Consider the following 25,893-nt stretch of genomic DNA (forward strand, 5'->3'; position numbering starts at 1 on the left):
TTGAGAAGGGCATCCAGCACTTGGTTTAGAATGCGAGAAAATAAGGGTTGTGATATGCCATGCATGTGCCCCACTGTGGGCTGGTAGGTGCCGGTGGCAAGGAAGTGGAGCACCGACACTACCTTCAGTAGAGGGGGGATGGCGGTGCGTATTTCGATGAGGCTCACAATGTCGTCATGTCCACGATGATGGTGATGGTGTCCCGGTCCAGACGGTACAGGGTGTGGCTCTGCTCAGGGGTTAGGTTGAATGGACTGGCTCTGATGCGAGGGATTGGGGGCTGCCTGCGTGGTACCGCTGGCTGCACTGGTGGGGCATGCTGGCCCTGTCTCACCCTCCTTCTCCTCCTCCTGCATCTCCTCTGTGGTGCCTGCTGTTGCTGGTGTAGCAATGCAATCATGTCCTCCATCCCCAGTATTGCTACTACTATTGGAATCATCTTGGTGTGGTGTGTGGGTGTGCTCCTTTTGTGCTGGCCCAGATTCCATTGCCTCCACCTGTGCTGATTGTATTCACCTGTGGCAGTTGGGAACACTGCACATAGCATTTTACAGTTGGTTCACGATGCCGGTATTACCGGCATGCCGGTATCCTCTATTAGCGCCTTCATGATGCTGCTATTTGCTTGTCCACCTGACTTGAGATTTCCTCCCATTAGCGGCATGCCGGTATTGCCGGTATGATGGGCCCCGTGCCCGCACCCATGCAGCTATTAGAGGCACCGTTATTAACAGTGCCTCTCATAGCAGGGTCTTAGGTTGGAATAGCCCGGAGAGGTATGCGATGCCGGTAATCCTTTACCGGCATTGTTTTTCCATTACCTCCAACCTCGTAATGACCCCCTGTGTGTGTGGCCTCTTAAACAGAGGATGCATTCTTAGGAGCCCTCTGCATGTCTCTGAACAATAGTTTGCTGAGGAGAAGGGTGATTCACCCACGTTCCCGTATGCACCAATGGCAGCTAAATAGGATCAGCATGATTCAGCTGAGACACCAGAAGAAGTCTGGTGTGAAATAAATGACAACACATCATCTAAGGTAGGATGGAAACCCTGTCTTTGTTGGCGCTGGATTCATGAAAAATTCACTGATGTCCTGGTGGCATGGGTAAATCAGTCGTGACACTTGATTGCGTGTGTAGTCTTGATTTAATGAAAATAAGTAATGGACCTAGATATAAATGAGGCTAGCGATAATACTTTAACAATTACAAAACCGTTCTTGCAATAGAAAAATATATTTTATTTTCACATATCATTTTAAAGTTCTTAGGTCACAACATATTTACACAACATACATTCTTTGACGACATACTCTTTCATACTTTCACTCATACACAAATTATACAGTATCTTTTCTCTTTCACAGAATAGTGAAACCTGACTCGTCACATATGAACATAAGACAATCCCGTCCGTATCAGTATTATTCTTTCTGTATCTTAATACACATTAGATGTTCACAGAGTAGTTATAATTCCTTTCTCTTGGATCTACATGCCGCTACTTCTCTGACCTTCGTCAGGCTGTAGGAACCACTCATCAGGGTTCCCAATATAACTGAAAGAGTGATGTCTTCTGTGATATATCTCTAGAATAAATACACAAAACAACCTATTAGACTCTAGCCTCTTCACTTATTGCGACACAATTAATTGGTGTGTATCTATCTCACTGATGATACTCATCTGCACTCACCTCTAACCTAAATCGTGTCAGGGGTAGTGTTGATGCTGGAAATCAATCCTCCAGGTCACTGAATTAAATTGCATGCACCTGGAAACATTAAACAGAAAGGATATGTAAATATCCCATCCTCTTCTCTTACTTGTACAAATGTATACCTACCAAAGGATTGTACACTGTCAAGAAACTTCTATTGATATAGGGCAACATAGTTCCTCTCCCTCGGTGGAGCTGTACTGAATTGGAATCTTATAGGTAATTCACAATCGATCTACACAATCCACTGCCACTGCAAGGAAAATAGTCAAGGGCGCCAGTCAGTCTAACATCACTGTATGCCCCACAGTTACAGAACAAGAACACTTCTGTCAATCACCTGTTCCACTCACCCTCTCTCTGTAGTTTAGAGGAATGTAAGGTAGTCGCGGTGCCACATTCAACTGCCTCTTAATGCACCAGAAATATATTTTTTTTAAACGAATTTTAGAAAAACTAATTTTTAAATGTGCTCTCCATATATACAGAATCAAGGTGGTATAAGCATATCCACTAAGTATACATTACAGTGGGCACATTATCTAGTGTGCTCACAGTGCGCTCATATGATCATCTCCTCACATGTACGGCCCTCCTGATCATGTTGCCCTTTTTGGTGCAATATCATCTCATATCCTCCATATGCATAGAATGTGAAAACACCCGTTTCATCGTGGCGCCGTAGCCCGATATTGATACTGGTGTCTGAAAACTTGAGGAATATCTGGTGGGGTTCCCAGATCACTACATGGAGATGGGTGTCCTTGAGGTCCACCTCACACCACCAGTCGTCCATCTCAACAGAACTAAGTATTTGGGCTCTGGACTGATCATCTTGAACCTCTGCTTGGGGAGATAAAGGTGAATGCTGGAGAGGTCCAGAATTGCCTGTAGGGCTTTCTGAATCGTCCCTGGTATCGAGAAGATTATTAAATAGAATCCTCAACCTCTCTGACTGGGGGGGTGCGGGGGGCGGAGGACTGGTTCTATAGCCTGTATGGTGTACAGTTTGTTCTCATGTAACAGCAGTGTTGAGCCTAGTTGAATCAGCAGGGTTAAAGGAGGAGGGAGTGGGGGAATGCTGAGACAGAAAACCTTGGATACTATGGATGGGAATCAGCAGTCCTGCGAAATGGATTGCCAGTTGATCAGATGGAGGGAGAATCTAGACGGGGGGGGTGGAGGGGGCTGCAGTTCTTTGTCACTGCCTTTTTGTCTCTAGTGAAGGATATAATATGGTTACAAAAGGAACCCTTTGATGAGGTTCTTGCACCCTCCTATGTGCGCTGAGTGATTGATTGGGGTTACTTACCATTCTTTTTTGGTAGCAACAAAACCCTCTGAAAGACTTTTGTCGAAGTTGTCTGAGAAGGCAGACTGATGGAAGGCCATTGACACGATTTTGTTAGGACTGCTCGTGATTTCGCTGTTGGGTTGGACATCTTATATTTATTGAGCTCCTCGCCTATGGAGGTTTGGAACAGATCCTGATCGTCAAATGGAAGATGTACGATACGATCTTGAACCTCTTGTGTAAATTCTGTGGCATGCATCCATACCACCCTATGCATGTCTGCTTTTAGTACCATCTCCTGGCTGGCTGTGTCAATATGATGCATAGATGCCTCGAGGAGGTCTTGTTTGACCATCTTAGCCTCCGCTAGTCCTGACCTGAATGCTTGTTTTTTGCCTGTGGGCAAAAAGTGTTGAAAATCGCCCAATTCTCTCCAAAGCCTTGGATTTCCAGCTGCTGTGAGTGCATTGGCAGTGGAAGTGAAGTGCAGCATTGGTATACACTTTACAGCCGTACGACTCCCAAGATTTTATCCTCCTTATTGAGGAGAGCTTTGGATGAAGAAGCGGTTTCTGATCCAGAGGGTTTAGTGAAGAGGGATGTCACCACAGCTGAGTGAGGATGTGGGTGACGGGTTTAGGTGTAGTTATACTGATCTTAATGTGATGTTTTCCTGTTTTGATGAACTCACAACAACACTTCACAATAGATCCAGCCATTCCAAGATGGGGCTCCTTGTCACCCCGCGACACAGGAGAGCCTAAATATTGCTCACGCAAGCATTGCGGTTATCGTGACAACTGCTTGAGCTGCATTCAGCCATGTGGATCTCTTGAACGCCGTTCTGCCTGCGGCTTGCAGGTAAGCAGCTATGCTGCATTTACAAGTTATCTCTCAGACCATACGGTCTCTATTTACTGACCTCCACCCCTTAACCTCCAGGTCTCACGGATGCAATCCGTTCCATTGATCGTCCCGGACCACTCATCACGTAGAGTCTGGTAACCTCGTGAAGTCTTCATCCACATACCACCCGCTGCCCCGGCACCTTATGGTGAGCACAGCAATCTCTGCTGTTTTATACCTTAAATTTACATGACTTTAAACCAAGGATGTATACACAAACATCCATGCAGCTAATTCCATTGCGCTCTGCTTTTTTTGCAGATAACTGCTCTCCCTGTTTCTATGGGCGCGCCTGAAAGGCTGTCATTTCTGAACCACTGCACACAGCCATTATCGAGGCTGACTTGTTCACTTGTGTTGGTGAGTGTACACACATTTTTATCTAATACACACATGACTGTGGTGTGGGACCCAGCACTTTTTACAGAGCGACAGGTCCCACATGTGGTCACATAAACTCTGGCTACATACTTTCTATTCTATTTTTCCTCTAGAATTCCTGTAGAGCTCCATGCTTTGTTCCTCCATGGTTGGTCATATCTAACTGAATACCTACCTCGACAATTGGGTAACAATTGTGGAACACAGGTCAGTCATCCAATATCTGAATTATAAGAGTTTCTCAACTACATCCTACTGGATATGTTTTACATGTACGTCTCTTATCCATCTATTACAGAAATCTCTCTATGTTCTGTACCTGATGAAGGGTAAGGCCGAAACGCGTTGCACGCACAAGGAACAACACTGCACCCTACAGACTTGTGGCAGTGCTTAGTCCCTTTACATGAGACCATAGATTTTCAATCTCTGAAATATTGATCTTCCTTTGAAAAATTGTTAATTTTACTATGCTATTTTGTTGTCTACCCTGTAAACACATATTACTTATTGTGTTTCCTCACTGCTTTGTTCAGCACTGTATGAATTGTTTATACATTTCTGATTTATGAATTTGTTGCTAATAATAATTTTTGCCATATGTACAATTGTTCTGATTAAATTGTTTTTTGATTAGTGCTTTCAGCGTTCCATTACCCTTTATTTAACATTCTTGATGATTAACATTAGACCATAGTGTGCCCGGTTGTTGTCCCCCATTCATTAGGTGGACCCTCTTCCTTTCACTTCATTTCCTGTCTTGTAGCCAAGACATACACAGGAGCACCTAAATCTTAAGTAACAGCCCCTTTAATAGCTCCACAGACTTACTTCTTGAACGACACATACTTCCAGAGTGCACCTCTACAACCTTTGTCATTTTGTAGCTTCTCCAATGCCAGGGGCTGGTATCTGGCATCTAGGTTCTTGTTTCCCGTAACTTTGCGACCTCAGCTAAACATCCCTTTGTGTATAGGAAGGGCAGAATTGCTGGAGGAGCGGAAGGTCAATACCTCAGAATGGACTCTGGATTACTGTTCTAGTTCCTCTGTTGAGCACACGCCTAGGAAGTCCGCCAAACTGAGCATCCTATTGTGAAACGTTTTGGTAGAGCGTCGGGCATCCTTCTGGGGCGTCACTTGTAGAGTCTTGACCTGTGTCTTGAGAGTCCTGGCTGATTGTATCCTTTGGTAAGGAAGTGGCTTGGGAGTCTCCTCGCTGGTTGGAAGATCTCCTGAACAGTTGCCATAATCAGCACTGTGGGTGGTCGTACCGGTTGCAGTACTAGCAGTGTTTGAGGATTCATTGGTTGTGCCATCTACAGCACTGCTGTCAGGGCAGGTGTCTGTGGAGGCACTGGAGGTGCCTGTGGAGATGTTGGTTGTGGCGCTGGCAGAATTGCAGTTACCAGAGATTGGGGGTAGACCATCTTTTATTAAACCCTTGAAATAGTCTGCCCTTGGCCTGGACCTCATCAGGGTTTGGAATCTATCAAGGAACCTGTCTTCATGCGCTTGTTAATGTCCTGTACTGGAGGAAGATGTTGCAGAGGTCCATGTTGATGTCGCCAACATGGGTGCTGGAAGTCGTGTGGTAGGCAATGCTGGAAGCCAGTGTGGTGGACAGGATTGCTGATCCCATGGAGCTCATGAACAGGATAGCTATGCCGTTCCCCATTATGACTTATTCCACCTATCATGGAGCAAAACACAGATAACAGACTTACAGTTCAAACAAAAGCATTTATGAACTTAAATGTCAGGCTGGTTGAAGGCCTAACTAGCCCTATACTAAGGTGGGATTTTGTCATGACCCACATCCAGAAACCCCTCTGGCAAGCCCATGGGCCAGGAGGGGGTCTTGGCTCGGGTCTCCAACAAACTTAGGCATCCATTGCCTAGGCCCTTTTGGGGCCGGTCCTGGCGCCTTTGGCGCCAGGCTCATACTTGTGTTTAGGGAACTACTTTATTTCAAGTGTCGGCCAACATGGAGGCATCCACATAGCTTGGTTCCTTGGAACCAAGCTATGCAGTATAGTGTTTTGGGTGTGGTAGCCTAGGAACTACTTTACCTGGACTACTTTCTTGAAGCTATTTAAACCACACCCGACTTGGATAACACGCTTCGCGTTACTTTGCAATCCTGCAACGTGACGCTCATCGTGTTCAGCTGTACCCGCGAACCTAGGAAGAACAGCATCTGTAAGGAGACAAAAGGACATCGTTCGCAGGAGCAGCTTACCTGTAATTTTCATCGTAGCTGCCCACAGCTCCTGCGAACAGCTTCCTAGGATCAGCGCGTCTCCCGGACCGACGGATCTGCAAAAAAGGAAGAAACAAGATATTACAAACTTTACAACATAACAAACTGTGCCGAAAAGCTTACCTCGCAAGTTGCCCCTCAACCAGCATCGCCTCAGGATTCCACACACCGGGTGAGCACCGCGATCTATGGGAAAGAAAAGACAACAGGTTAGCAAAGGCAAGGCATCATAGCGGTGCGCATAGCGCCTACTTACCGCATCATAGCGCTTTTTACACGCCATCATTTACCAGCAAGACCCACTTCAGCCAGTGCATCACATTGGACTTCCACATATCTAAGGAATAGAAAGAGACATTTATTAAACCAAGAAAGGCATGCAAGAATAACAACAATATACAACAGCAGTAAGACCTACCTGAAAGACTCAAAACGGGCCGGCATCAGTGAAGTAACTAGATCGCATTCGCCCACAATGGACAACGCGCCCCTGCCAAGAAGGCAGGACGGAGAGCACACCTGAACTAACAAGGTGAGGAGAGGCCCATAGGGGCTGCAGGCATACAGGGTGGTGGGGGGCTGATTACCCCAGTTGGCCAGTCTTGAACATTGCCCACCTGTATTCCAGGCAGAACTCACCCGCAAGTCATACCTGGGAACCGCAGAGAAGGATTCCAGAGTCTCTACGGCTGGGTGGCGTCCCCGTGGATACCAGGTGAGCGTAACCGATTTCCTTACCTGAATAAAACTAAGGAAAGTCTGAGTCAAACTTAAGTCCGTCTGTGTGACAAATCAACTTCTGGGGCACCAGTGGTCCAGGGATGAATATCTGTTTCCAAACCATCAATCAAACCCACACCTCTAGTGTGGATCCGAACAGATTGGAAAATTATAAACCACCTTGTCCAATTTTATTAACGTGGACGGAACGGCAGGCTTATCTCCGCAAGGTCGTGGATCGTTGGTTACTTCAATACAGCAAAAATACAATTATTACCCAATGATAAAAGGGATTGTCCAGTCAAGTTTGTATCCAAATGTCATGATGCCTACCCCCGGAGCACCAGGGCAGGCCCAGCACCCCCGGGAGCAGGCATCATGCCCTCGGGTAAAAGCCCAGCGGCCCCTAATAGGGGCTCTTTGGACTTTGTCCTGGCGCCTTTGGCGCCAGGCTCATGTTGGACATCAGTCCTGGCGCCACAGGCGCCAAGCTCATAAAAGAGGGTTTTTGGTGCACTTACCTGACGCAGACCATGCTGCATGAAGCCTCAAGCCAAATGAGGCTTAGGAGGGACTATTTTATCAAAGGAACTATTTTACTTGGGTGGGGACCGTGGAAGAATACTTACCTGGAACTTCTTGCAAGGCTATTTAAACCACACCCGGACTGCCACACGTGCTTCACGTTGCTCTGCATCTAGCAGCTGAACGCTCACCGTGCCTGCTCCTGCATCTTGCCTCCAGCCACGCCCGCCTCGATCTTGGGATACCTGAAAGGAAGGAAGGGAAGAGAAAAGAAGAAAACCAAGAACTTAATCTAACTTCCTACCTGTGTCTGGAACCATCACGCCAGCGATCCTGAAGATAGACATTCTCTAAAAGCATCGCGCTACTTGTTGCAGCGCCGCGCATCACTCACCTGCCTCGTGGGCTCTTCACTATCCACCGCGACCTTCTGGGCATTCCGCCACATCTCTGCACCTGCAGGGGAGAAGAAGAGACAAAAGGTGAGCAGGATGAACAAATGAGGAAAGCCTGATTTTCCGTCACAAGACTTACCTCGCCATATTTGATGGAACCACTCCTCATTTCGGGTCGGCGCCACTTCTTGGCGTGGTACCGCACCCCGCCCCCTAAGGGGAAAAAAGAAAGACATTACTAGAGGGATTCAAAGACATTTAAAGGGATCATTTTATCACAAACTCACCTGAGTTTATCTCCGGCAATATCCCTCGAAGCACCACTTCCGCTTTGCACCTGAAAATAAGGACAGATCGCAGGTTAAGAAAAGCAAACCAAGAGAAGACTCTACTCTGGAACTTTTTAAACTGCATACTTACGGCATTTCGCCTTCCGAAACCAGTGAAGTAACTGGTCAAATACGCACCCCTGCACCAGAAGCAGGTTGGAGAGCTCATCCATTCAAACATTAAGGTGAGCCTTGATTGGGGATTTCGGAGGTGGTCAGAGAAGAGCAAAGGGGAGGTGGGAAGTAATCGCAATACTCTGCAGTCAGTTAATCCCCTTTCTCCACGGTGAGCGTTACACCAAATATCTGCTTTCTTATTATTACAACAAACAGTTCTAGCACACTACAAAATACAAACCTTCCGTGTAAAGGAATGCAGATGGCAGACACTTCAAGAAGGAAAAGGGATGCACTCTGGATACTGACAGGAGGGTAGTCGGTAAAGTAATGAATCTCAATAGTTCAAGGATACTTGGTTTCTCCAGCATTGGATCTTTCATGGATTCACATGCGTAGAATATTCCCCGTCGTCAGGCTGGGAATCCTCGGTAAGTTATATAGACATTTTCCATAGGAAAAAATTCAGACACTTTTGTGTCCTATCCACATCGTTCTGGGCTGCGCACGCCGGCGCCACTAGGACGTAGGGGTATATATAGCTCCGCCCCCGCGGCTCCCTCAGATTTCAACCATCTTCCAAAGTGGTGGGATTACCTCGCGTATCTGCTATTTTGTTAGGTTGTTCTTTCTACTTCTGCGACTGTTTGTTCTTCTTAAGAGAATGTCTGGAAAGGCGTTGTTTTGTCCGTGTGCTACGTGCGGCCTTAAGAAGGTGTACGAAGGGGATGGTCATATGGACTGCATTTACTGCCTTCATCCTCACCACACGGCGGACACTTGTGAAATCTGTCAGGGTTTCTCCCAAAAAACTCTCAAAGATCGAAAAAGACACCTGGTTGATTGGCTCAACGACGGAGCGGGTGCGTACCCGGCATCGGAGGTGGGCTCCACGGCCTCAAAAAGTAAGTTAGAACTCCCGACGAAGAAGGCACGTGCTGCCGAAAAACGAACCTCGGAGTCAGCCGAAAAACGACCCTCGGAAAAACATTCAGAGAAACATTCGAAGGCCTTCTCCTCTTCACACAAGGCGTCGTCTTCCTCCTCATCTAAAAATGAGAGAAAAGAACCATCTAAATCCTCCTCAGGAGACTGTCATAAGTCTACCTTGAGTCGAGAGGCCGCGGGCAGCAAGTCGGCCCCAAAAGTGGCGGGAGCACCCGCCGACGACCCGCTCGTCGACGCCTGCGTCATCGGCGGCTCCTCCCACATGTCAAACTGCGGCGGTAGGAAACATATCGTCGACGGTGGTCCCGTCAATGGGATGGGAACCGGAGGTCTTCGATCCCGTCCCGCCGGAGGCCCTGCTTCAACCAGAGGCGACTTTCTCCATCTCATCGGCTGACGACGAACGCAACACGGTCGCGCGCCCAGTCAATCTGGGTCTGCAGCCGACCAGCGCGATGTTGCTCTTGGGGGTGGGTTCCATCCCTACTACGTCATTACTGAACCCCCAGGCGGTTCTGTCCTTGGAGGTGCTAAATACGCTACAGAAACTGTTACAGCGTTTGGACACACAAATACCCCAGCCTGGGGCCCCGACACGGATACAGTCTACGCCATTCGTCGATGAGCCGAGCCCGGCTCCTCGCTCGGCGACCAGGATCACGGCCGCTTCCCAAGCGCCGGAAGATTGTCCTACCCTGCAAGGAGGAGAACTACAGGACTGACCGTGAGGGATCAGTTTCAGACATCCCACTATCCCCCTCAAGGGACCCAACTTGGGACTCTGAAGCAGAGATGGAAGCTCCGCGAAGTCCGGCACATCCATCGCCACCTGACGATGTAGGTGCATTCCATGCCATGAGTAAGGCGTGTTCGGAGTTTGTCCTAGTTCCTGAAGAGGAGAAAAAGGATTGTTTTATTTTTGATCATATGGGCAAGAGAAGGAAATCCGTATTCGCCATCCCGATTTTGGATCATGTCTGGCAAGAGGGCCTGAAGACCATGCGGCACCCGTTCTCTGAACCGGCAGTGAAAGGTCGTTTGGAGAAGAAGTTCAAGGCTCCGGAATCGACTCCCAAGTGCCTGACATCTCAACCTTCGCCGGAGTCGGTGGTATCGGCGGCGGCGAGAAAGGCCAGGTCTCAACATAAATGCACGACCTCTCCAGACAACGAGGCCAGGAGACAGGACGATTTCGGCAAGAAGGTGCTGTCCTTCGGCGCGACTACGGTAAAAAACTCCTTGGCGATTATGTCTAGATATGACAGGGAAATGTGGCACCGCCTGGCTCCTATCTTGGAGCATTTGCCCGAGGAACATAGAAAGTCCGCAATGTTGCTAGTGCGGGAAGGAGAGGAGGCCTCAACCATGCTATAAATATTGCTGTCGACCTAGCCGAGTCCGGTTTTAAGCAAATCAATAATGGTGTATTTCTACGTAGACAAGCCTGGCTCAAGTGCACTACGTTCAGACCGGAGGTGCAATATAAAGTCTTGGATATGCCGTGTGAAGGGGAACAACTGTTCGGTGAAAAAGTTGATGAAGCCTTGAAGGGCATAAAAGAGGATACTGACACGGCACGGTCACTCGGAGCCCTGCAAAGTGGGAGGAATTTTCGTTACTTTCGTCCTTTCAGAGGGGCCTCTGGTAACTCCCGGTTTGGGTCATCTAGAGACCGAGGTTTCAGCAGACCCTCCTACTCGTCCCAAGGCTACAGGCGTGCGGCCCAATCCTCACGTAGAGGAAGAGATTACCAAACCTCCAGACGACGGAGTGCCTACCCTTCGTCGACGAAAGATAAACCAAGAACCAACAATGATATGCTTCAGGGCGTCCTGGGGAGTCGAGTGTCTCGTCACTTCGACAAGTGGGAGCGCATAACAGACAGATGGGTTTTAGACACGATTCATCTGGGCCACTCTCTACAGTTCGAGGGCAAGCCACCACACATTCCACCAGTGTTCTCGGCCCAGCCCCACCTTCAAGTACTGCTACAGGAGGTGGCGCTTATGCTGCAGAAAGGGGCAATAGAACTGGTCCCGGTGGCAGAAAAAGGACAGGGAGTGTACTCCCGGTACTTTGTCGTCAAGAAACCAAATGGAAAATGGCGTCCCATTCTGGATCTACGAGCGCTCAACAAACTACTCAAGAATTTAAAATTCAAAATGCTGACGCTTCAGGAGTTGATCCGATCGATACAACCCGGAGATTATTTGTCATCACTAGACCTTCAGGACGCATAATTCCATATCCCGATGCATCGACGGCACAAAAGATTTCTGCGGTTCGTCATCGGACGAACCCACTATCAGTTCAAGGTCCTCCCTTTCGGCCTAATATCGTCCCCCAGGACGTTCACCAAATGTCTGGCTCCTATAGCAGCCTGGCTCAGAAAGGAAGGTCCCCATGTGTACCCTTATTTAGACGATTGGCTAGTGAGGGGACTGTCTCCAGAAAGGGCACAAGAAAGCCTAGATGCCACCCTGGCCCTCCTGCAACGTTTGGGCTTCGCAGTGAACTTCGACAAGTCCTCGTTAAAGCCTTCAAGGACCTTGGTCTTTTTGGGAGCAGAGTTCCACACACAGTCGGGACTGGTGAAGCCATCCCTCGAAAGGATTCACAAACTGCAAAAAAAGGCATCGGAATGGGAGATCGACACCAAAGTGTCGGTACGAAGGTACATGGCCCTGCTGGGGACCATGTCGTCCTGCATACCCTTGATAAACAACTGTCGCCTCTTCATGAGGGCTCTTCAAGAATTCTTGGCGGATCGATGGACACAGACTCGAGGACGCTGGTCGGACAAGTTGACCATCCACGGCCAGCTCGTGCAGGCGCTTCAATGGTGGAGAATCTCCATACACCTAACGAAGGGAATGCCCTTACTGGAGCCTGCGTTCCAGAAGACAGTGGTTACGGATGCTTCTCTAACTGGGTGGGGAGCTCATCTAGACTCCTTACAGGTTCAGGGTCGTTGGTCATCGGAAGAGTCCTCCCTCCACATCAACCTGCTAGAGTTGAGGGCGGTGCGTTGGGCCCTGAAATCCTTTCTGCCACAGATAAAGGGCTCAGTGGTGAGAATAATGACAGACAACACGACAACCATGTTTTATCTACGGAAGCAGGGTGGAACTCGCTCCAGGAGCCTGTCGACGGAAGCCCAGGAGATCTGGCATTGGGCCCTACAACACGACATACATCTGTTGGCGTTCCACTTACCAGGAGTAAAAAATGTGCAAGCAGACGCTCTCAGCAGAGAGATGAATTGTCTTACACGAATGGGAACTGAACGATCAGCAACTGCACCGGATCTTCGCGGAATGGGGTCATCCGGCCCTCAATCTCTTTGCGACAAGAGCCAACAAGAAATGCTCCCAGTACGCGAGCAGGTGGCCGCAACTAGACTCTCTGGGGGACGCGTTCTCCTTCCCGTGGACGGGCAAGTTTCTGTATTCCTTCCCCCCCCCATTCCCTCTCATCCGTCGGACTCTGCAATGGATCCACAGATATCCTTGGCGGGTGATCCTGGTGGCCCCGTATTGGGCCAGACAAGTGTGGTTCTCCGATCTACTTCACCTCTCAGCGGCAGAACCAATGAGGTTCCAGAAGATCCCGAACCTTCTGTCTCAGGAGAAAGGGACCGTTTGGCATCACGACCCGGACAGCCTCAGTCTGACGGCCTGGCTCCTGATTTCGCCGAGTTTGGCGCGTTAGCGATTCCAGCGGAGTGCCATCGTATTTTGCAAGCCGCAAGGGCACCTTCCACGAACGCTTCATGCACATACAAATGGAAAAGCTTCTGCATATGGTGCGCAGGTCAACCAGGTCTGGTCCCGCGGGCGATCACACCAGAACAACTCCTACCATACTTCCTGCTCCTGGCAAATAACGGGTTATCTGTTTCATCCATAAAGGTACGTCTAGCTGCCATCTCGAGATTTACTCGGAAGAGACCTTCCACTCCACCATTCAGTGACCGCCTAGTTAAACATTTCCTTAAAGGGTTATTTAGAACCTTTCCTCCCAAGAAGAAGTTTCCTCCGATCTGGAGCCTGAACTTGGTCCTGGCAGCCCTGATGAAACCCCCCTTTGAACCAATGTCATCGACATCATTAAAATTCTTGTCTTGGAAATTGGCTTTCCTGGTGGCCATTACTTCTGCTCGTCGCCTGTCGGAAATACAAGCTCTAGTGATCGACCCTCCGTATTTGAGGTTTTTCAGTAATAAAGTAGTGCTGGCCACTAACCCGCATTTCATACCTAAAGTGCCTTCCGTGTTCCATAAACACGCTGCTATAGTGTTGCCTACATTCTTTCCAACACCGTCTTCAGTTGCAGAGAAGACTCTCCATACATTGGACGTGAAAAGAGCTTTGAAATTTTACCTCCATTGCACTCAAAGCTCCAGAGAAACAAGACAACTCTTCGTAGCTTATGGCCCTGCGGCTAGGGGTAAAGCGATTTCAAAATAAGGACTATCCAGATGGGTGTCTTCGGCCATTTCTCATTGTCATTCCAAGGCCGGAAAGCCGCTAGAAAAGCGTCCAAGGGCCCATTCGACGAGATCTACATCGTCGTCGACGGCTTTGTGGTCCTGAATTCCGCTGGGGGACATCTGCCAGGGGGCTTCCTGGTCGGTTCCACACACGTTTACCCGGCATTACTGTCTCGCACAGCAACATGCTGAAGATACACAGATGGGGCAGGCAGTACTACGTCATCTGTTCCAATAAGGTAAGCCCCAAGTGGGATTGCATCCTTCGGCAACTAGGCTTTCAAGTGTCGTGTCTTTTTCAGTGAGCATGCTATAATGTAATGTGTTACCATAGTAAGTGGGCACTGTGCTTGTTGTGATGTTGGTTTGCATACACACCTCCGTTTTTTGGGGGAATACTGCTATACAATCTATTCTAAGCATGTGAATCCATGAAAGATCCAATGCTGGAGAAGGGAATAGTTTCTTACCTGTAACTCCATTTCTCCAGCATTGGTATCTTTCATGGATTCACATGCGCCCGCCGGCCTCCCCTGAGCATGCAAACCAGAGATCCCCCCCTTACTACTTTGGGGGCTGAAATCTGAGGGAGCCGCGGGGGCAGAGCTATATATACCCCTATGTCCTAGAGGCGCCGGCTTGTGCGGCCCAGAACGACGTGGATAGGACACAAAAGTGTCTGAATTTTTTCCTATGGAAAATGTCTATATAACTTACCCAGGATTCCCAGCCTGACGGGGAATATTCTAAGCATGTGAATCCATGAAATATACCAATGCTGGAGAAATGGAGTTACAGGTAAGAAACTATTCCTTTCAGCACCAAGGGAGCAAATGGATTGTAAAAGGCCACTAAGGGCCTTCGGGGAAGGACCAGGGGGACAGAACCACAATGTACCTTGTGCTTGTAAATGTTCTTGGTGCTCGACAGTGTTGGGTTGGATTAGGGCGTTTTGCAGCTTCTGCGACAGTCTTCAAGATGGGATACAGCTGCGGGTATCAGGCGGCAGGCAGTTCGGCGAGTGAGGCTTGACGGATGGCTGTAGGCTGGCCTACATGTCTGCTCGGGGTCAGGAATTGTTGTCTCAGTGCTGGTTGGCAGTGCTGAAGCACTGGTCGAGGCATCTCTGAAGGTATTGGTGACTGCGGCGTGACAACAGTCAGCAGTGCAGTCGGTTGCAGCTCGAGGTGCTCGACTGTCTCAAAAGCGTCCATTCAGGTGGACACTGGTAGATGCTGGTCGATACCTCCTAACTTCTTCGCTGGGCTTGCGTCGTCCTTTAAGGTGGACAGCTCAAAGATGAGGAGAATGTTGCAGGCAACTGCCTTGTTTGGTTCAGAGACTCCCTGGAACTTCCCACCTAGGAAGCTTGCTTGCAGAGCCTAGCAGGGCACAGTGTGTGCTGGCTGGGGACCGGTTCTGGAGCTGCTTGAGGGTCCTCTGTATTCAGTATCTCTCTCTCTGTTACCTGGGAGATGTTTAGGGTAGGGGTCTTGCTTCTCTCTTTGGAAATCCTGGTGGAAGCTTTAAGGCAGATACTGTACCTTCAGCCAGGGTCCAAATGAGTCGTCCTTGTTATTCCTTGCAATGTTTTCAGATGATCTGCCAAAAGAGCAGCTCAGGCCTCTTTTGAAGCTAAATGGGCCCCAGTGATTGGTGCAGGCTAAGCCTACCTTAATGAACCAATCCTGGGTCCCCACCAGCAATCTTCATTTAAGTGTGAGGTCATAACCAGAGTACTTTGTAACAGGAAAGGTAGAGGGTGACAGCATGTACTACTAAGCCCCATCCATCTTCCTGACTGCTACGGATCAAAGTGTCTCTCTGGTTAATTGAACTCTCTGTGACTCCTGATCAAAGCACAGGTCTTCCTTGAAGTTTGTGGCGTGAACAGACTTTGTCTCCATCAAATCAATACTGCTTTCCTTTGAAAGGGAGTTCCTTACAGGGGTTGTCTACTGCAAGCAGTTCTCCCATACATGACATTCACTGCCCTTCATACAGAGGGGTGGGAGCTAGCTTCAAGCTGACACATTGCATATCAAAGAGGTGTTAGTTTCCTGTCCCTTGTGCTAGTTCTGTGACCAGCCCTCTTCGCAGGCCTGCTTTCGTTTGACTCTCATCAGTATGCACTGCTACCACACAGAACCTTGACAATAGAACAGGGTGGATCCATGGAGCCTTTGATATTTAATTAGGCTGGCCATGGCAGTAGGAAGGTGTTGCCTTCCCCCTTCCTGCGATGCTTTGATGAACCTGTGGCTGTCACATTCCAGCTAAATGTGACAGGGAGGACTGCGCCTGTTGGCTGTGTCCCTCCAGAGTACATTGGACTGTGTGTTTGTTATACAGCAAGCATAGGAATGTGTGCGGATTAGCCCCATACATTTTCTGAGGTTGATCTCCCATAACTCTATTTCTTACAAAATTTCAAAAAAGCCCAGGTGAGCGCAGACTCCTCATGCTGATGGTCAAATTCCTCACATGCCCCCCAGCCTCAACATGTGCACCACTACCCTACTCGGGGTCTTTTTCGTCATCAAGGTGAAAGTACCGGCTGAGGCCATCTGCATTTCCATGCTGGGAGCCTGGCGCTGGATGTCCATATCTAATCTCTGGAGGGATATGGCCCAACGCAAAAGCTTAGGGTTCTCCTCTTGCATGGCCATTAGCTATCGCAGTGGTGGGTGGTCTGTCTGGAACGTGAAGTGAGACCCAAGATGTAGGGTTTCAGCTTCTTGGCGGCCCACATGACCGCGTATGCCTCTTTTTCTACGACAGCCCAGTTCCTTTCCCTTTTTGTCAACCGCCGGCTAATGTAAGCAATAGGTTGCTCTACCCCTTCAGATTTTTGCTGCACTAACACTGCTCCAATCCCAAAATCACAGGCGTCAGGCTGGATAATGAACTCCTGACCATAGTCTGACACTTTGAGAACTTGGGCCCCCCACAATCCATCCTTTAAATCCTGAAAGGAGGGTTGACAGGCAGGGGTCCAAGATACCCTCTTCAGCGTTTTCTTGGAGGTTACATCATTCAGGGGCATGGCAATGGTCCCATACCCTCTGATGAATGACCGGTAGTACTCGCTAAGACCTATAAAGGCTCTCACGTCTTTGTGGTGGGAATGTCCCAATCTTCACAGCCTGTGCCTTTGCTTCAAGAGGTCGCTTCTTGCCTCCACCAACGAGGTGGCCTAGGTAAGTCACTGTCCCCTGTACTATCTGGCACTTCGTGGCCTTGCTAGTCAGACCTGCATTTTGCAATGCCTGAAGCACTTGTTTCAGTTGGGATAAGTGATCCTCCCAGGTGTGGCTGAAGAGCAACGCCGCCTAAATAGACGACACTGAAGATTTCCAGACCCAGCAAAACCTAGTTAACCATCCGCTGAAAAGTGACAGGGGCATCCTTCCATCCAAAGGGCATCACAGTGAACTGATGATGTCCTTCCAGGGTTGAGAATGCTGACCTCTTTCTCACTCCATTTGTCAAGCCAACCTGCCAAAATCCTGCCATGAGGGCAAGTACTTGGCAGCGCCGAGCTTGTGAATGAGCTCATCTGCCAGAGGAATTGGCGAGCATCTGTCCTCATGACAGAATTGAGCCCCCTGTAGTTCACACAAAAGCAAACTTCAGTCTTCCCACCACTGGTCTTTTTAGATACCAGTACCACCGGGCTAGCCCATTGGCTGTGGGATGGGTCTATACCTCCAAGTGACAGCATCTTGGAAACTTCCCCCTTGATGATGTCCCTGACCTTATCGGACATCCGGTGAATCCTACTCTTCACCGGCTTACTGTCTACAGTGTCCACATCATGGGTGCACCAATCGGCGCGACCGGGAGTCAGAGAAAACAGACTGGCAAAATGTCCCAGTGAACGGCAATAGTCTATCGATTGCTGTTCTGATAGTTCCGTTGTAAGGTTGAAACCTTCAACTGACCCATCTGTGGCTTCAGTGTGCAAGAGGTCCGGGAGGGGATCGGTCTCCCCAGTCTCCCTGTCAGTCACTAATGCCATGACCAAGTCATCCTGGCTATAATGGGGTTTTAGCCGGTTGATGTGAAAGACCCTGCAGATCTGTTTAGGTCCTTTCATGTCAATGAGATAATTAACCTCACTGACCTAGCACACAGTAAGGCCCAGTCCACTTGTCCTTAAGGGCACTGGGTTTGACCGGCTCCATTATCCACTCCCACTTGCCTGGAGAATAGACTGTCACTGTGGCTTTCTGGTCGTGCCAGTGCTTCATCAACTCCTGACTGGCCTTTAGGTTCTTTGTTGACTGTTCCATGTACTTTGATGTTCTAGACAGAAGGCAGAGTATATAGTCCACCATGTCTCGTGTAGAGGATGAGGGTTTGCTTTCCCATCCCTCTTTCAGTAGACTGAGGGGTACCTCGTACAGTGTGACCAAACAGAAGCTCAAAGGGGCTAAACCCTACTCTGTTGTGGCACCTCCCTGTAGGCGAACAGAAAGCATAGCAGGAGAATATCCCATTTTCTCCTCTGGTGCTCTTCCAAGCCACCTATCATGACTTTCAGGGTCTTGTTGAACCGCTCAACAAGCCCATTGGTTTGTGGCTGGAAGAATGTAGAGAACCGGTAGGTGACACCACACTCTTCCCACATAGCCTTCATATACACTGATATGAAGTTTTATCCCTGTCAGAAATTACTTCCTTAGGGAATCCAACACAGGGGAATATCCCAATGAGAGGCTTTGCAACCACGGGGGCTTTGATGCTCCTCAGAGGGCCAGTCTCCGGGTATATTGTGGCGTGGTCCACCTCGACCAAGATATATCTGTTCCCTGAGCTGGTTTGATGATCCTAAGGACCCACAATATCCATGCCTATTCTCTCGCAAGGCCGCCCAACTAAAGGTAGTGGAATTAAGGGGGCCTTTGTGTCACAACCTGACTTGCCAGATGCTTGACAAGTCGGGCAGGAACGGACAAATTCCTTAAACTTTACGCCGAACTGCGGCCAGAAAAGTGCACAGACAACTGGTTTGATGTCTTAGTCACTCCCAAGTGACCTGCTAAAGGAATTTGTTGAGCCAAATCCAAAAGGAACTTTTTGTGGCATTGGGGAATCGCCAATCGCCTGGTGCCCTCACCCTCAGTCTTTTGGCTCACTGTACAGGAGACCATCCTCCCAGTACACTTTGAACAGGCCAGAGACCTCACCCCTCCGCCTGCTTCCGCAGACCCGCCAGAGTGGGATGCTCTTTCAGGGCTGTGAAGAAGTCAGTCTGACTTGGCCCCCATCTGATGCAAACTCATCTAGCTTGGGCAGGCCCTTCACGTCTGCGCCCACCTGGTCCTCCACCTCAGGTTCCTGCGATGCGCCAGGCAACTCTGAAGTCTCTGCGTCCCCAGCTGCCAAAGTCGGGTCCTCAGTGGCTACTAGCCCCTCTCCCGCTGGAGTAATTGACTCAGCAGTCTGTGGAACTGGACTAGGGGCTACCGGGCATGCGGGTCGTTCCAATAAGCCCCCTGGAAGTACTCCAGGCCCTAAGGCCCTGGGAGTGTTCTATCTGGCGATCTCTTTGGCCCTCGATCAGATAGCCACTGCGACTATCTCACGATCAGGAAGATCATTACCCAACAGAAATGGGACAGCGATGGAGTCTTTCACCGCTACACGGTGCTGGGCCGTTTCACCTCACCAGCTGAACTCTTCTATCACCAAGGGGCACTTATTCTTTTCGTCAAACCGACTGACGCACAAATCGGGCCTATCAATGTACTGGCCTGGCTGTACCCACTGCTGGCTGACAGCAGTGACACTAGCCTCTGTGTCTCGGACTGCAGGAGATTTATGTCCATTGATACACATGAGTATTGTTGGGAACTTGGGTCTCTTTTGGAGGCCTGGTACCGTTCCCACTCAATGTAACTATCCACATTCTACCACTCCTTGGCCAAGTGGGAAGTCCTTTTCTAGTGAGGCAGTTGGTAGGTGTTAAAAATTGTCGGCTTAGTGACATTAGTTTGGATGTATACGAAGTGGACGATGAGCGGGTGCTAATGTATTTGGTCATAGTGAGGTTGGCGTCTAAGTATACACCTGATGTTTTTACTTGCTTGAGTACTGGAATCAACGTGCCGTCAATATTAATAGAGGAGTAGTCTGCATGGAGGGAACCCACGATGAGAACTGCAGTCTTATTGTTGAGGCAGAGACTGTTCAAGGCCATCAATTTTGGATAATGGCATATATTTTATTTGTGGTCAATGTGTCCTGATCATAATTCCCTGAGAGGGGAATGAGGATCTGGCTGTCATCTGCGAAGGGCGTAGATGACATCCATATCGTCTAGTGCTGAGAAGAGGAGCTTTGTGTAAGCATTGTAGAAGGTTGGAGAGAGGCATGATCCTTGGGGGAACCCAGATGGGGACTGGGATAGGATCAGCAGCTTCTTTACCTATGGAGACCCTCGAAGTGTGTTCGGCAAGGAAGGATTTCACCCACATAGTGGCATCTTTAGAGAAGTTGAAATCATTGGCTGGTGAGATACACAATTTATCATGATCCATGAGGTCAAATGCTGCTGATAGGTCGAACAGCAAGAGTATGCAGAGTTATGTACCATTCCCTGGTGTTGGTAAGCGACTCAAGGATGCACCCCACAGTACCTCATCCGCCTCCAGCAGCTGAAAAGCAAACTCGAGCACTTCAAACAAGTCAAAAATATCCTTCCCCATTTCGTAAACCTGCACTAAGTCTTTGGGCATGTGACTCCGGGGCTTATCCCAGGCACTCTGGTTTGGGCCACTACTGCTGCTTTCGCTAGAGGTGGATCTTTTGGCCTCCTTCTCTTCATGCACCAGCTTGCGCAGCTCTGTGGGCCTGTCCCACGGTTTCTGTTCCTCTAGCGCTAGTCTCCTCTCTTCTAGTCACTAGTCACACAACCTGGATCCCTAGGTTCTGGGCAACACAGATTAATCTCCTGCCCCTGTGTACCAAGTCACTTTCACTCAATTCTACTTTATTGGCCTCTTGGCTTTATGTGCAAGTTGACACTTCCTTGGCTTCTACTTATCAACCTCTTGATTCTGCCGCTGTGTGTCACGCACTTCTCGCCAGTCTGTGGCCTTTCCGCCTTGCAGTCATTCATAAAAGTTCACCTTGCTGGGGTTTTATTCCTTCACTGACTTCTGTGGGCACTCTTTCACACACGCCTTTTTTTGCCGTAGTTTATTTTCACACGGGCACTTTAATTGTACTTCAAGGTTTGCTTTGTTCATGCAGTTTTTAATGCACTCCGTATTCAATGTATCTAATTTCAGGGTTTCATTCAGTTTGTTATTCGATATACTTCTGTTATGTTTAATTTCACCTCTTCATTCAGTTGGGTGTTAATGCGTTCTTTAGGCTTAATTTGACGTCTTCATTCAGTTCGGTAAATACAAGGCATCAGTTATACTCAATTGTACATTTTCTGTATTTATAATGCATTCGTAATGTCATTTCAAGTTTCTGCTTGGTTCGGTATTCAATAGGCATTTAGTGTACTTCTCTCAAAGACCGTTACCAATTCCAGTCTGTTTGGAGCGCCCAGGGGCCTAAGTGTTCTGACCTGACACTCACCGGCTGATAGCAGCTCTCACCGACGGCCCTTGCGGGTTCTCTCTGCCCACGATGCTGGGGGGGCCTTCTGATGCAAGCCCTGCTTGCCTGCCGGCCGGGCAGTTTTCCCTGCACGCCGACACTAGAGGCTTCTCTCCAGACACAAAAGGCACCCTTTCTCTCCTGCTGCTCGTGCAACACGCTGGAGCCTCTCAAATCTGTGCCTCAACACAGGCCACTTGTCTTGGGCCACACAAGGTCTTCACGGTCTCTGCAGGCGACCTGGCTCCTGCGATCGTCCCACCACGGCAGCCTTCATACATGAGGGTTTCTCTGCTGGTCTCTCCCACGCAGCCTCCTTATTGCGTCTATCTCATTCTCTGACCCTCATTCTATACACCTGCAACCAGTTAGCGTTGTGTGTGTATTTGTTTAGGTTTGCCTGACCATGAATAAAGGGACATACCTGACTCTCTGCAGGCATCTTCTTTGTCCAAGTACCGGAGTGGTAAAAGGAAGGTATAGGGTTTGCTACTGGTTCCTCTTCATCGTCCCAGTACTTTTAATTGTCAAATGTGGGGAAATGTTGAGAGCAGTATTGTAGTAGCCCCCAAAGGTCAGGGATGGTTAGGTAGGTCATTATTGGGAAAAGGATCACCTGAGGGTACCCCACTCCCAAACTCTGAGGACCCTCCACCCAGGTTATCCTCCCTCTCTACTTCACGCCCAGGGTCGGGAACCAAGAGCAATAGCCTTTCCCTGGCCACCTGAGAAGAGGATCTAGAGGGTTTAGGAGTGAGAATACCCTCTGGTTTCTCACAGTGCATGGAACAAATATGTCACAGTAGACAAGGAGATCAGTGATTCTTGACCCCTGCAGGTGCCCATCTCCCCTGGGTATGATGATGCGGGTGATCAGGGTTCGTTACCTGTCTTTTGCTCTGCCCTAGTAGTAGTTGAAGTTGTCTTTGGCCAAATGCTGGGCGCATTAGTTGGCCGCCATTTTCTTGTTATCGGGCATTTCGGTTTTCTCAGCATGGCTGTGATTTTCAGCTATTTTGTGCATCTCTGTGGGCCTTGTGTTTGTGTGACATGAATGCTTTTCCCTGCTAGCGTGGAGCCCAATGAGGGTAGGTATTGGAGGACACTCTGGTGACAACCCAGTAATGGGAGCTCGGCGAGTCTTGGGCAGGTGCTTGGGGGGGACTTATGTACCCTCAGTGACAAGGTGACTGGTAACTCGCGTCGTCTTGGACTGAAGTCTGGTGACAGGCTCTGGAGATCTGGCGACCTGTGGGTCGGTATACGTTTTGAAGGCCACCGGACCACCCCTGGTCGGTCTAGGAGGATCCGATGGACCTCTCCCGACTGAGACTGTTCAGTGGAAGGAGTCGCCTCGGAGGGGTGCCTGGAAAAGAATAGGATTTACCTAAGGAGCGCATGACGGCCCATGACTGTGTGGGGGTGAAGTCATTGATGCACTGAAGAGGCACTCGCCAAAGAGGTCCTTCCACTGGCACAACCGACGATGTAGTGCCAGGGAACCTAGTGTGCCGCAGAAAATCTAGGAGTCTCATTGGTGCGTGTGCTTCAAACACTTCAGACAGAGGCTGTGGGCGTCCTGTTCTGTTGAGTGGTAAAAAGATCTGGCTTGCTCTAAATTGAAAGTAAAGGTTTTCTTTTGTCTTGCAAGAAAGGCTCTTATCCAGTCCCCAAGAGATGGAGTCCAATCAGTCTGAAGTAAAGGGGACGGAATATAGGAGCAAATGTACATACCTGCTTTCTACCTTCCTCCGCAACTATCGAAGGAGGGGCGATGATTCCATAGACTCAAGCCCAAGAGGGCCTCAAACGTTTGTGTCTAGATCCAAAGATTTTAAGAAGGGCAACCAGCCTTTTGTCTCTTTTGCAGGGACAAGGCAGGGTTCTGAGGTCTCCATGCAAGTACTCATGGTGTAAAATGTGCATTTCAGAATGGTGCAAGGAAGTTCCCACAGGCTTAATGGCCCACACCACCAGTGTCGGTGCAGGATCAGCGATGGACATTTGTTAGGCGACTACGTGGGTTTCCTTGCACACCTTACAAAGCACAGTTGTCTGGTTACAATGTCCTCCCAAGATTCTCGCTTCGGTCTTGGTCTGATGAGTCTTTCTGATGCTGTTCCTCCTCCGCCGGGTTTGACTGCTATGGGAGTGTATCTAAGATGAATCGTTTGGGAGTGCGCAATCGTTTAAAAGAACAAATGACTTACCTTTGATAATGTTCTTTCTGATTGATTGCTCTTCCCACAGATTACTTGTTTTCCTTCCAGCTTATCCCACATGGAAAGAGCATATGTTCTTGTTGTCTCATGTTCCCTCAGCTAATGGGCAGAGGGGTTGGGGGATGAATGGTGGAACTGAGGCTACGGGACATGGAGTGCTGCATAAATGATGGCTGCAGTCACGCCCAGAGCCATAGAGGGGTCTGCTGGAGAGGGCCTGCGACGGGGCGTGCCTAGCCCCTGCTGGTGAACATTTCCTCTCCTGGCTGCTGATGCTAGAATATGGAAAGAGCCATCCATCAGAAAGTACAATACCCAAGGTAAGTCGTTTGTTCGATAGGACTACCAGTTCTTTGAAACCCACACCCTGCACCTCCCCTCGCTATATAACTGACAGGACATTACATCTTCGCACTTCACCGGACAACATCATAGGTTTGCTTAGACATGACCTCCCGCGTGTCCTGAAAGATGTATTCAGCCTGGAGTTATGAGCTGATGTAAGTGCACATTCTAAAAGGATGAGAACCTTTGCCAGTAGTCACAAGGCTCACTAGAAATAGTAGTACGATTGTGGTATGTCACAATACTTCTGAACATACATGTTCACTATATGACTGATATTTTAAGCAGTATTTCGAAAATCCTTCTGCTTAATATCAAGAGAGGCCTACCAGTGTTTAACTGCAATCCTTTCAGAATATTAATAAGGGTGCTGTGTACGGGTGCTCTATTCATGCATGTCCATCAAAAATGTTCACTTGAAAGATATGTAAAACCGTGTGGGCCCCACTTCTGAGATGTAACGCATCCAAACAACCTGCACTCGTCACCGGTTCCACTCAGTAGGGTCTACAGCTGCATTTTAGCTTGCTGTACCCGAGTGTCTGCAGCTGCGGTTGGCACTCTTGTTCAGAGGAGAATTACCTACCACTTTGGTGTTCGACTGTCCTTGTGGGCGGGACTGACTCGTATGCAAAGGCTATTTCTCCTCTGTGAAAGATATAGTGGTTGTAGACCATCTTGCGTGGGAACCACCCAAGAGGAGAGTTATTTGGCCTTGTTTGAGGAGTTATTGAAGGTTATCCAAACGTGGATCCCTTGCTCAGTGCACTTGGAGAAGCTTACTTTCACCTCGGTGAAGGCGCCCCACAAGGCCAAGCACGTTTCTGGGAGTGATGTTGGTCCCTAGTTCAGAGAATTGGCTAGCTTTTCTGTACTGGACTGTCCTTGTGGGTAGCATACGCAAATGGCTATTTCTCCTCTTTGAAAGGTCCAGTGAGCTATGGATTTGGGAAGCACACCATGGAAGAGGTTGCTTGTTCTCAATTGTGCAGGTCTTCCATGTATTTGAGTCTACGTCAGCCCTGTCAGCACCTGGTCAGCCATATTTAATAATTGTGTAGGTTTTCAGTGATAACCGATAAGATTTCCTCATTCTAGACCCTGGAGGGGCATACTCCTTCTATAGAGGGGCAAGTATTATGCTTTGCTAACTTTACAGGAAGGCCAGACTTCACAGAAAACTACATTTCCCAAAAAACTCGGGGCTTTTTCTAGTTCCTTTTGGGAGAGTTATATTAAACCTACAGGGCCCTTTAGTGCAATCCTCTAGCTTCTTTCTCTAGTGACGTCACATCTTGCCTTGGCCACCTCTTCTTTCTTCTGTGTGAAAATTCACGATACAAGGACGCACGCAACCTGCAAACGCAGCAGTCCAAATGTAGACCGGGACCAAGTCCATCAGTTCTCGGAAACACTGAACCGCATTTCCAAACAGACAAGCAGTGGCTCAAAAGAAAAATGCAGCATCCAGTCCCACAGTGACAACGAACATTCAACAAGATGACTTGGAGTAGTCCCTAGGGCAAATGACCATTCTAGCTACTCGGACAGGGCAACATTCAGCAAGGATGATGTCCGACACCTCAGAGAAATGACATGTTACAAGAGTGTAGGGT

At 48.9% G+C, this 25,893-nt stretch overlaps 1 protein-coding gene and 1 long non-coding RNA gene across 3 annotated transcripts in view; both read left to right on the plus strand.

Annotated features, from left to right (window-relative positions):
- Positions 1–25,893, plus strand: part of PTPA (protein phosphatase 2 phosphatase activator) — a 698,483-nt gene that overhangs the window by 586,367 nt on the left and 86,223 nt on the right. The gene's annotated exons all lie outside the window — the stretch shown is intronic.
- LOC138473521 (uncharacterized) lies at positions 3,004–4,503 on the plus strand. Its single transcript, XR_011268763.1, has 3 exons — positions 3,004–4,069; positions 4,183–4,281; positions 4,416–4,503. It is a non-coding gene; the product is annotated as an uncharacterized lncRNA (long non-coding RNA).

The sequence above is a fragment of the Ambystoma mexicanum genome, chromosome 8 (assembly GCF_040938575.1).
Source record: "Ambystoma mexicanum isolate Mex_15411 chromosome 8, UKY_AmexF1_1, whole genome shotgun sequence".
In the NCBI taxonomy this organism is placed as follows: domain Eukaryota; kingdom Metazoa; phylum Chordata; class Amphibia; order Caudata; family Ambystomatidae; genus Ambystoma; species Ambystoma mexicanum.